Here is an 11712-nt window from a genome sequence, read left to right on the forward strand (position 1 = left end):
GTTCATCACTGAACTTGGGGTGGTTCCTAGCATTGCTGACCCTATTGAGCTCTATTGTGACAACAATGGAGCTATAGCACAGGCGAAGGAACCTCGCTCACACCAGCGGACCAAACACATACTACAGCGCTTCCATCTCATTCGAGAGATCATCGAGAGAGGAGATGTGAAGATTTGCAGAGTACCTACAGAGGCTAACATCGCAGATCCCTAAACCAAGGCTTTGGCACAGAGGAAGCATGATGGTCACACTAGGTCATTTGGGCTTAGAGCCTACACTGATTGACACTAGTGCTAGTGGGAGATTGTTAGCTAGAGCCCTAGAGTCAATCATTTGATGATTGTATTTTGGACTTGTTGTATCATATTCTATATAAATAAAGATATTTGGTTTTTGGTTATTATACTTACTTGTATTGGTGCCAAATAAACTAAGTATAATAACGTCCTTGAGTAGACGGTTCTTACCTATATCAATCGGTTAGTTGAATCGATAGTGAGATGATATAGGGAACACTACTCTAAATCATTCCTAGTCGAGTATTAACATTCAGGGACAATGTTAATGCAATAAGACTAGCATGTAGGTTAACTCGATGACTTGATCTCACAAGTCATGGATATAGAGATATCAAGTTGACACATGGGTATGCATTAGAGAATGTATACTGAATGACCCGCCATGAGAAAGTATCATGGATCGTTATATGAGTGTCATATACTTTCTCATGTGGCTATTAGTATGACTACTAGTCCTTAGACCTGAAGTCACCATGGTTCCCTACATAAGGAGTTATGTACTTTAGTTTCGTCAAACGTCACCCGTAACTGGGTGGACTATAAAGGCGATTACTGGGTATGTAACAAATTATGCGGAGGGATGTGAGTGATGTAGATGGGATCTATCCCTCCTATATGACGGGAGTGACATCGGTATTCTTGATAGAGTGAGACCACGAAGTGCATGGCCATGCCCAAATGAGTCAATATAGGATATTGAGCTCATTTGATTTAGTGTGTCTACTTGGAGTTCAAGATTTAGATTGATTAGAGGATGACACGGTCTATGCCTCATATTGATCAATCTAGATGTCTAGGATAGAAGGACACTTGTCATATATTGTGAGGAGTCACAATTAGTAGTCACAAGGTAATGTTGGATCTCAACATTTCTTGTGACTTGGGTAGCAATGATGTATTGCTAGATGCCGCTCATTGCTTATGTTTCTAAAGGAGTTTAGAAACATTGCCAACGTTACAAGAACCTATTGGGTCACACACAAAGAACAAGTGGATGGAGATTAGGTTCATATGATGAACCAATTGGATTAGGTTCATATGATGCACCAAAGATTGGATTCGGATTAATTCAAATTAGATTTATTGAGTTAGACTCAATTAGATTCAATTGTTGAATGAGTCTAATTTAAATTTGATTCATTGAGTCAATTTATATTAATGAATTGAGATTCATTAGATTGAAATTGACTTGAATCAAAGGTTGGATTTAACTCAACAAGGAAGAAAAATTGGTCAATTTTGACTTGACCAAATGGGAAGTTGAAACATCAAGTTTGACTTGATGTATTACCACTTCATGGAAGATGACTCATCCTACATGGCAGCCACATCATCTCCAAGTTGTCAAGGAGGTTACAAATCCCATTTTCATTTAATGTGGCCGACCACATTAAATGGAATGGGAGTTACATGTGTGGCCGGCCACATTTTTGTGATGTGTGTTTTTATTTGTGGCAATTAAGTGTGGTTAATTGCTTCATCTTCTTCCTTAGTCTTTTCTTCCTCCTTCTCTTGCTGTTGCCGTGAGCTTTCATCAAGGGTGAAGGTGTGTGAGTTGTGTTCCAAAAGAATAAGGGAAGGTGAAGGTTACAAAGGAGGATACTACTAGTGAGTGTATAAGATTCCTTTTGCTTTCTCTCTTCTCTCTCTTTCAAATCCTACCCGAGAGCCCTAGAAAGTGCTAGCACACTTGGGGTGCTCTCTTCTCCATCCTTGAGTGTTAGAGAACACTTCTTGTTCGTGTGGATATCACTAGAGAGTTGTCTACGTTGACAACTTCGAGATCCGGCGTACATTGGACTTGCGGGATTTGCGAGGGCACGCTTCAAAGGTATAAAATGTTTTCCCTTTGTAGATCTACTGTAGATCGACGTTTAAAACTCGTACTCGTATTTTCGAAAGTTTTTTTCGCACGGATCCAATGGCTAGGGGGTTTCGGGGTTTCCGCGACGCGAAAAAGCGATTTTTGCGGCCCGAAAAATCCAACATCTTCTGCCTCTAGTCAATTCAGATTTTCTCCTTGACCCTTAGATTCACATTTCCTTTCCTTGACTGAGATCTTCCCTAATCTTGCTCCCAATTTATCAACTTTTTTCTTTTTTTTTTCACGTATATTTAAGGGAAATCTAAAGCCTTGTACTATAATGCTTTCCATAAACTATCTATTAGCAAATTTGCACTGCTAAAAAAACTAAATACTTAAAGCAAATCTGCACTGCTAAAGAAACTAAATACTTAAAGTAAATCTAATGGAAATTGCTACTGTAAACCCAAAACCATAATTGTTCTTCACACTATGTACACTAGTTCAAAGCTTATACCTTTATAAAGCATCAGAAATCCTTAAACATGATATATCCGAACTCTACACTAATTCCTTATGGAAACATGCACTGTTCGGAAATCCAAATGAATTCACAAGAAATCTTACTTCAATCCATAAACCTAACTACCCATGCCATGTCCAACAGGAGAAGGACTCAACACCTACAATGAAAAGTTCAAGCAACCTTACTATCCTTTCAAATTCCCGGAACCCAGTATGAATCGTGAATTCCCTTCTAAATCAGATCCGATGTCTAGCAACAGCAACAGAAAACAAGATAAAATAAACTACAATACTTATACTTTTATAGAGCAACAGAATCTTAAATCTTGCTACAACAGAACTTAAGAGGAAGGAAACCAAGAACGCATGCTACCCTTAAACTTCTAGCTATCCCAGTGCTGTACACTATAATCCGAAAGCAAAGAAAACAAATCGAAGCTCAGAACTACTCCTACTGCAGGTGAGTAGCAACTCACAGCGTGTTCTTGGATTCAAACCGAGAAGAAAGGAAGGTTCTAGGGTTCGGACAACTCAAATTCCTGCTCTTCTTCGTGCTCACAGCTTCTCCTCGACGAGAAGTGGAGAAAACCCCTCAGAGAACTTTGGTCGGCCGCCGGAAAACAAAGCCCTAGCTCGGCTTCATTTCCGCTCGAGAAGAAGTCGCGCCGACGCCGCGTGAGGAGAGGAGGAAAATTAGGGCTCGGGAAAACTTTCCCCTCTTTTTGTAACTAGGGTTTTTTTTATTATCAACTATTGCTTAAGAATATTTCACACCTTACCTTTTCATGAAATACTCGTGGAACAGTTGGTTGGCTACGTTCTGTTTAAGGCTCGGCTCGTGGGTTCAAATCTAAGCTGCAATCCATTTTCTTCCTATTATTTCTTGTTATTAGCTTCTACTACTTAAATAAAATTCTTCCTTTATTTAATTAAGTAACAACTGCTTGCCCACCTGGTTAGCTGGATTTTGACCGAGTCTAAGGTCTCGGGTTCGAATCTAGGCTTGGATAATTTTTTGTCAAAACTTTCTTTTAGTAAAAATACCAAATGACCTCCAAAAATTACATAAAAATACTCTAAAAATCTATAGAATTTTTCTATAGCATTTTAAAATATTTTTGAATTATTTTTGGGGCTCAAAATGAGGAAATTTGGGTTGTTACAGACCCTCCGACGCTTAAGTTAGAAACAAAAGTGAGAAGAGGAATCGAAAATAATAGGGATAAAGATGAATCTTGCCTTTCTTCATACCTAGCATATTTTTTTATACCTTTCTTAGTGACCTTCCATCTTCCCCTATTTAATGATATTAATTACCGACAGAAGACATCTTTGTCTTGTCTTCTTCACATTCAATGATAGATGAAGTGTTTTCTTTTGTTTTCTCTTCCCCTTATTAAATATCTCAGTATTTTCCTCTTTTATTATTTTATCGGTTTATTACTAATATGTACGATGCTAATACCACACCTAAGTCGGACGGGTGGTCTGCTCGGTCCACTCTCCTGCCGACCGGGTTGATCAGACACTGGTTCATCCAGATGGCCGACTGAACAGTGGTTCCTCCGATCGGTCGATGTAACCACTTCCCACTCGGGTCATGCGGACGAGCCTTGCTTACGCCATAGTGTTGACTGTTTTGACTTTAACCTACACTGTGGCAATTGACCTGTGTCAGGTAGGCTCCTCCTTATCGTCGCATCAGACATCATATGGAAATTAGCCTCATGGCCTAAGCAAACAGTATCCTACGCCGACAAGCTTGAATTTGTGAAGACGGTACTATAAGCTATCAAATGTTTTTGACTTTCTATTTTACCGATCCCTTGTGCAGCGATTAATAAGTTATGTGGGATATGCCGATCTTTTATATGGTCCATCAAGCATCCACCTATCTCTTGATCCACCATATGTTTGGCAGAGGAAGAAGGAGACTATGGACTATGAGATCTATGCGCCTAGAATTCTACATTGCTGTCCAAATCATCATGGAACATTCAATGGAAAGGCTATTTGGCTGCGTTGGGGTTCATCACCGATACCTCCAACACACTAATCTATGAAGTTGGCAAGCCAAACAAGCATATTTGCCCCTCATCAAACGATTATTACATATCAAAAATGCGATTCATCAACAAGCTATCGCTGTCTAACAGGGAGCGGCAATTCTATCTGTATGGTTTGATGGTGAACTGCGAAGTGACTCTTTCATACCTCGGAGTGACAAAAAGCAGTGGACATTAGTAGTGTGAAAGCCTTACCTCGTGCTGAAACACCAATTCTCAGTTTGATTCCTTGCAAACCGACGGATATACACAAAGGATAACAGACCGTATGTGGATTGCAAAACCTGGCCGCTTTGCCCATGGGAGGATGAGACCCTAGACCACCTATTCTTTAGTTGCATCATCAGTAAAGATCTATTAGATATGATCAAAACTCAAAAGTTGGCTACATATCAGCCATGCCATGGCACCTCGTAGCTATTGTTTGTGAAGGCTCGCTACTTGGGATATCTTGTATGGTGTATATTGTTTGACAATGGCGCAATGAGTGTCGAGGGATATGTACCGAATGTGAGAAAATGTTTAGAAAGATCCAAACATATGTTTTCCAATTTTTTAGTGGCTACCATGTAAGACATTGATTCATAATACCAATCACTTTCATCCAAAAAACAAAAAAGGGAAGAGTGGATAAAGTGGCCTTAGGAGGTGTCAAAAGACAACATTTAACCAACAGAGAATCGATGAAGATAGAAACATTCTAGAGTGGAAGGAAGACTGTGAACACAAAACGTCAGCGTGCCCTAAATAAATGCTTTCAATTTACTTCGAGTGCAGTTGTAGCCAACCTCTTCCGACTGAGAGGAAAAAAAAGAAAGTAAGGTCTGATTTTTTATTTATTATCAAAATATAAAATATTAATTATCAAATACTAAAAATTAAAATTTTAAGTTATTGTATTACATAAATTTTACATTTTTTATTTATTTTCTTTTATCATGGATGCGCCAATCTAAAATTTATTTTCACTTTAGTTTTCTTTTCAAATTTATTTCTTTTTTATATTATTTATTTCCTAACTTATATTAGTTACTCATCTTACCTTTCATTTCCCGGTACAATGAACTTGTTATAGCGATAATGCATTCTAAAGAAAATTGAGAAATGGTGCAGTGATTGCGCAACTAAGCATAAATCAACTAGAGATTTTTTTAAAGGAATGTTAGAGTTAATTACTAACATTGTTTCAAAAGAATGCTGACTTATGAATCATAAGATGCCCTCTGTTAAAGAGATACATCATAAGTTGTTATTGAAGGATTAAGTTTAGTAAATACGTGAATTAACAACACATAATAATTATCATTAAGAATTAAATCTCATTAAATGATCTAATGCATAGTACATAAAAGGGGGTTTAAGTTACAGATGTAGATTACATGTATAGATTCAATAATCCAGTTCCTTAATATTAATACGTTGTTAACAAGTTATGCACTTTTATGGTGGATGGTCCTTGCAGGATGAACCGGGGTATAAGAGGAGAGGATTTTGATTTCAACAGGCATGTTGAAATCTGAATTCTTTTTCTTATTCGTCTATTCTCTTCTCCATTGAGATGAGAACTTTGTTTGTTGTTCATTCCTACATAAGACTCCATTGCATTTGTAGGAACTCCTCTAGCAACAAGTAAGGAACAATGACATTGGCTCTCAATTCAGGTCATCCCTTTGGTTTTTCATTGCATTTGATTTCTAATTTTGTCGTATTGATGATGATAATTAGATCTTTGTCGATGCATCATTTGGTTGTGTTCGATGTATCATATTACTTTCAATTGTTATCAAAGTTTAGGATTAACTTATTATCATCTTTATGGTGTAAGGATTAGATTTCAACGATTTGATATGTATCATCGATTTTGCAATGATTCCACTTTAGAGTTGCGAATGGATATATATCCGTCGTATCTAGCATCAAATAGCCTAGGATTTAACTTAGATTTTGAATTTTTCATGTCATTTTGCGAAGATAATGAAGAACGACGGTGGATTAGGGTTTTTGCATCGCCATTCTCATGCAAATAATGTACACGCGAGCAATAGAAATTGAATTTAGCGACTAGTGGATATGTGTGAATCATGCATATTTTTTCAATATCATTTAGCATACATTTATTGTATTACATGAGCATATTTTGCATAAACTCTCAGCTTGCATTCTTTTTATCTTTTTTAATTCAGATGATTGCACTTTTGAGTATTTTATTTATAGGACGTGAAGATCTTGGTATTGGAGCTTGTTTAGAGATGAAAACCTAAAGGAGCAACATTGCAATATGATACACAGCCTACCTATGGCACCCGCCACAACTTGCCTATGGCACTGGCCACAGCCTGCCTGTGGCACCTGCCACAGCCTTCTTGTTGCACCTGCCACTGTCTGCCCGTTGCACCTTCCACGATCGTGTATCATCCTTGGAGGTAGAATGGGCATCAGAGCATCAACCATGATGTGCAACAAGGAACACGATCAACCTGTGCCACCTGCCACAATTATGTTTCATTAGATGCCTTGATGAAATTTTTTTTGGCACGATCCATGACCAGCCCGTGGTGCCTACTACTACCATGGATCGCTAGAGTATGATGGCGATGCCTCTCAGAAATTTAGGAAAGTTCATTGTATTTAGGTTTGTTATATTTTGGAAGTTATAAAGGCAAGAAGGGGGAACTGGTTTGAGGCATCATGGGATTCTCTTGATAGGAGACCCCAAAAGAGAGCAGTTTTCGAAGAGACCTAAGGAGCCTAGAGATTCCGCTTGCTAAGGAACATGTGGAAATCATCCAGAGATATTACTGACATCTACAAACAGAGTTTTTTTTCTACACATTAATCTTATTTTTGAGTTGTAGAATGTTTTTAATGATATCTTTGGTGAGACCGAGTGGGTAGGACTGTGACAACCGTGCACTCTGACATCACTACCCCTGATGAGTGACCGAGTGGACGGGATGCTGTCGGAGTACACCTATCCTCTTACCCCAAATCATAAATGGGGGAGCTCAATGCTCTCATCTCCCGGTACACGATGACGGGGAGGAATCTCTGTCGGCTACCACGCTGCGTCACACTACCCATGAGCGGACCAACGAAGCCAAATAAAGTCCAACGCCTGCCAGCTACCACGCTGCTACACTAAACCAGCGGAGCCAAACAGGGCAGAACTGTCTGCTGGCTACCACGCTGAGTCACCAGACCAACGAAGCCAAACAGCAGAACTGCACACACCTGTCTGATCTACCACTAACCCATGAGTGGTGGTGTGTACAGATACATGTAACTGGCGATGTGCTCGACAATAATGGAGCAGACTATCACACAGCATGCAATCATGCGAGATGTTGCATGACACTAAACATGGCAATATCCTGAACAGCATAACAATATCCATATATAAATATAAAATGTGTGCCATAGGATAATGAATCAAATCAAAGGTACACCGATAAGATAAGATATCAAAAACCCTAGGTCCTCAACATAATATATAACATGATTGTGTCACTACCTCTATAAGCATGTATGATCAGGTAAATACTAACATGATGTGCATAACAGTAAACAAACAAGCATGTAACAGGTCGGGTAGTGATCAACCGAAGCAAATGAGAAACACAATCATTGCTATATGTTAAAAACATTATTATGCATATCAAATGACATAAAGTCAAAGTACCCACCTCCAATAGAAAGGATCGTATCAGAAATAGATCCCTCGTCGAGACACCGTCTCGAATCAACCTCCTGTAATCACATGTTACAACTAATTATATCATTAAATCAAAATGACCAAATCCTAAACTTATTAGAAATAAATCATAGTGAATCAACCCATTAGATCCACATCCCCTTCACAATTCACCACATATCCCTAATCAACCGACACATGAATAATCATCTAACACAATCAAATACACTATGATCTACAACTAAGCAAATACTTAATCCATAGACCACATCATCTCAATACGTATCAAAATTCCCACTCCTTACCTAAATGCACAGCCACTGGTTTGTACTGGAATCAAAGAGTTGCTGGCTGGAATTGCTGCCGTTAAGGGTTCTTCACTGTTCGGATAAGATGAAATCAAGATCGATAACCAATTAAGCAACAATCCTAATCAACAACCGAAGCTTACCTCACTGATGTCTTGTTTGGATCCGGCAGCAAGAAGAAACCTAGGGCACGGCGTGGAGAAGGCCAGCGCCAGCGATCCGGTGGAAATCAGTCGGTTCCCCCCCTCATTGAGATGGCTAGGGTAAAGTGGCGGCACCTGGTGCGGCTCGGGAAGGAGGAGAGGCCGGCGCTAGGACTAAGGAGAAGAGGAGAAGAAGCTCGACGTCGGTGCTGCTCCGTGCGGCGCCAGCGGTGGAGTGATGCGATGGAAAAAGGCGACGGCTCGGGTGGAAGAAGAGGAATCGGGAAGGGCGAAGGAAGAGGCGATCGACTTCGGGCAGAGAAGGCGTCGGGAAGGAAGGAGTCGGCTAGGGCACTCGAGATGGAGGAAGAGGAGAAGGAAGTGAATCGGCAAGGGAAAAGTAGGGAACCACCGAGTGCGGTTAGGGCACAGCTCGGGCGCGGCGGGGTGTCGGGCACGCGGGATTCGGCGAGAAAGGTAAAATGAGAAATAGAAATAAAAAGAAATGGGAAAGGAAATTATAAATATAACCATTTCCTCGCTTAAATGAGTAACCTAAACAGGCTTTCCCCGCCCCGTTTTTATCCCCGTAAACTCGTCCATACGAGCTCCGAAAAATTCCCGGAAAACTCCTAAAAATTTCGAAAAATTCCCTCATCATTATTCCCCATTTTTCCGGTATTTTACACCTGACCCTTCTTTTATATGATGCTCGGGGCGCCTGGATCCCTTTCAGGCGCCCTGGTGTGACGTAGCAGTCCCAACCAGCGAGCTCCAGTTGTCGACGACGCGAACTGGATAAAACTTGCCTTCGGGCGCCCGGATCCCCTCTGGGCGGTCGGACCACCTTTCTCCAGAAAACTCCTTCTTCTGCAAGACAAGGTTAATCCGAGACAAATATATAATGTATATTCTGCAAAACAAAGTATTAGCACAGCTTATAACTTTAACATAAAGAATATGACTTAGATTCCGTCTTTCCGAGACCGAAATCTAGTCATGATCTCGACTTAAATATCCGAAATGGATCTAAGCCGGATCGACGCCTAATGTTCCCTTCCCGGGAACGCGTCCTCACAGTCACTCCCTTCCAGTGACTTACCTTTACTCACCTGCCAGACGTCCGGTCAGCCCTTCGACCCGTCTGGACTTCTCGCCAGCTATCCGGTCAACCTGTCGACCTAGCTGGACTTCATGCCAAGCGTCTGGTCAGGCCGTCGACCCGCTTGGACTTCTCGCCAGCTATCCGGTCGGCCCGTTGACCTAGCTGGGCTTCGTGCCAGACATCTGGTCAGCCCGTCGACCTGTCTGAACTTCGCCTGCACACTCGATCAGAGTGTTAGACAATGACAAACCTAACTTAACCTAATTTGTCATTCATCAAAATCTGAGTTAGACCGTTAGTGCTAACCGCACCAACAATCTCCCCCTTTTTGATGGAATGACAACCTGGTTAAGTTAGTGAAGAAAATATGCAAAAAAAAAAAAAAAAAACAAGCATTGTTTTTAAGGTTTAAGTTAGTTCTTAAATTAGACATTTTGTTGCTCTAACTTAATCACCTATCCCTCTCCCTTTGGCATTCATCAAATAAGGACATAAGTTAAGTAACCAATACAGAATTCAGACAGAGTAAAAGTTGTAAGAAATGATGTCAAGATAGCTTGGGGGAGTTTTAAATTTTAACACATAGTAATTTAGTAACATAACTTAGTATATTTTGAGTACTTATTTTTGCAAAATTAAATGAATTTGCAAACTGAAAGAGAAAGTTTTTAAAAGCTAATTTTCAAGTAGAAGTTTAGATAGTCTAATTTTCAAACATAAGTATTTTAAGTTCCAAAAGAAATTTTAAAATTTCAAAATAAGTTTCAACTTTGAAACACTTTACTAACAAGAGTTTTCAAAACCAAAAGTTTCAAGATCAAGGTTTAAAATTTCAAAATAAATTTCAACTTTGAAACAATTTTCAAACATGAGTTTTCAAAACCAAAGTTTCAAGATCAAGTTTTAAATTTTCAAGATAAGTTTCAGCTTTGAAACAATTTTTAAACATGAGTTTTCAAAACCAAAATTTCAAAACTAAGTTTGAAAAAAAAATAATCTAATTTTCAAAACTAATTAAAACTTGGTTTGCAAAAAGAATCAATTTTCAACCACTTAGTTTATAAGATCCAATTTAAAAGCTTAGTTTTATAAAAGCTAGTTTTAAAAAATAGATTTTATTAGATTTCCAAGGATCATATTTAAAAACGTTTTTAAGAGGAGTCATTACTTTTAAATCGGAGAAAATAATTTTGGTATAAGTATGAAAATAAGTTGATTTAATCCTCCCCCTAAACTTGACATTTAAAATAAAGTTTTTGAAAATATTTGCTAAGAATATTTAATATAAGATTTTCAAAATAATTTTTTTTAAAAATAAATTGAGGTATAATTTTCTAAAGAGATTTTAAAGAGAAAAAAATAACACTTAAGGAGATTAAAAAATAAACCTCCCCCTGAATTTGAGGAGGGTAGATCCTCTGGACTACTTTTTGTGGTCCAGGGAATGGTCCCTAAACATCCATTAGTGGAATACATGGTCCCCACTTATAAAATAGGTGGAGACCATTCATCCCCACCAATACATGTCTAGGGACCATCCCCTGGACCACAGAAAACGGTCCAAAGGATCCGGGCTCGAATTTGAGACTCCTTTAAATTTATTACAATCCCTTAATTTATTAATCTTCCTTATTTTATTATCCCCCTTAATATAATGCTAAGGTTTGGGTGTATTAAAATTTAAAGCCCTAACACATTTTTCTATCTAAGTGTTCGAGGGGATTTAGTAACACATAATTATCTCTGTATCCTTGGTATAATTATTTATTT

The sequence above is a fragment of the Zingiber officinale genome, chromosome 2A (genome assembly GCF_018446385.1).
Source record: "Zingiber officinale cultivar Zhangliang chromosome 2A, Zo_v1.1, whole genome shotgun sequence".
Lineage (NCBI taxonomy): Eukaryota > Viridiplantae > Streptophyta > Magnoliopsida > Zingiberales > Zingiberaceae > Zingiber > Zingiber officinale.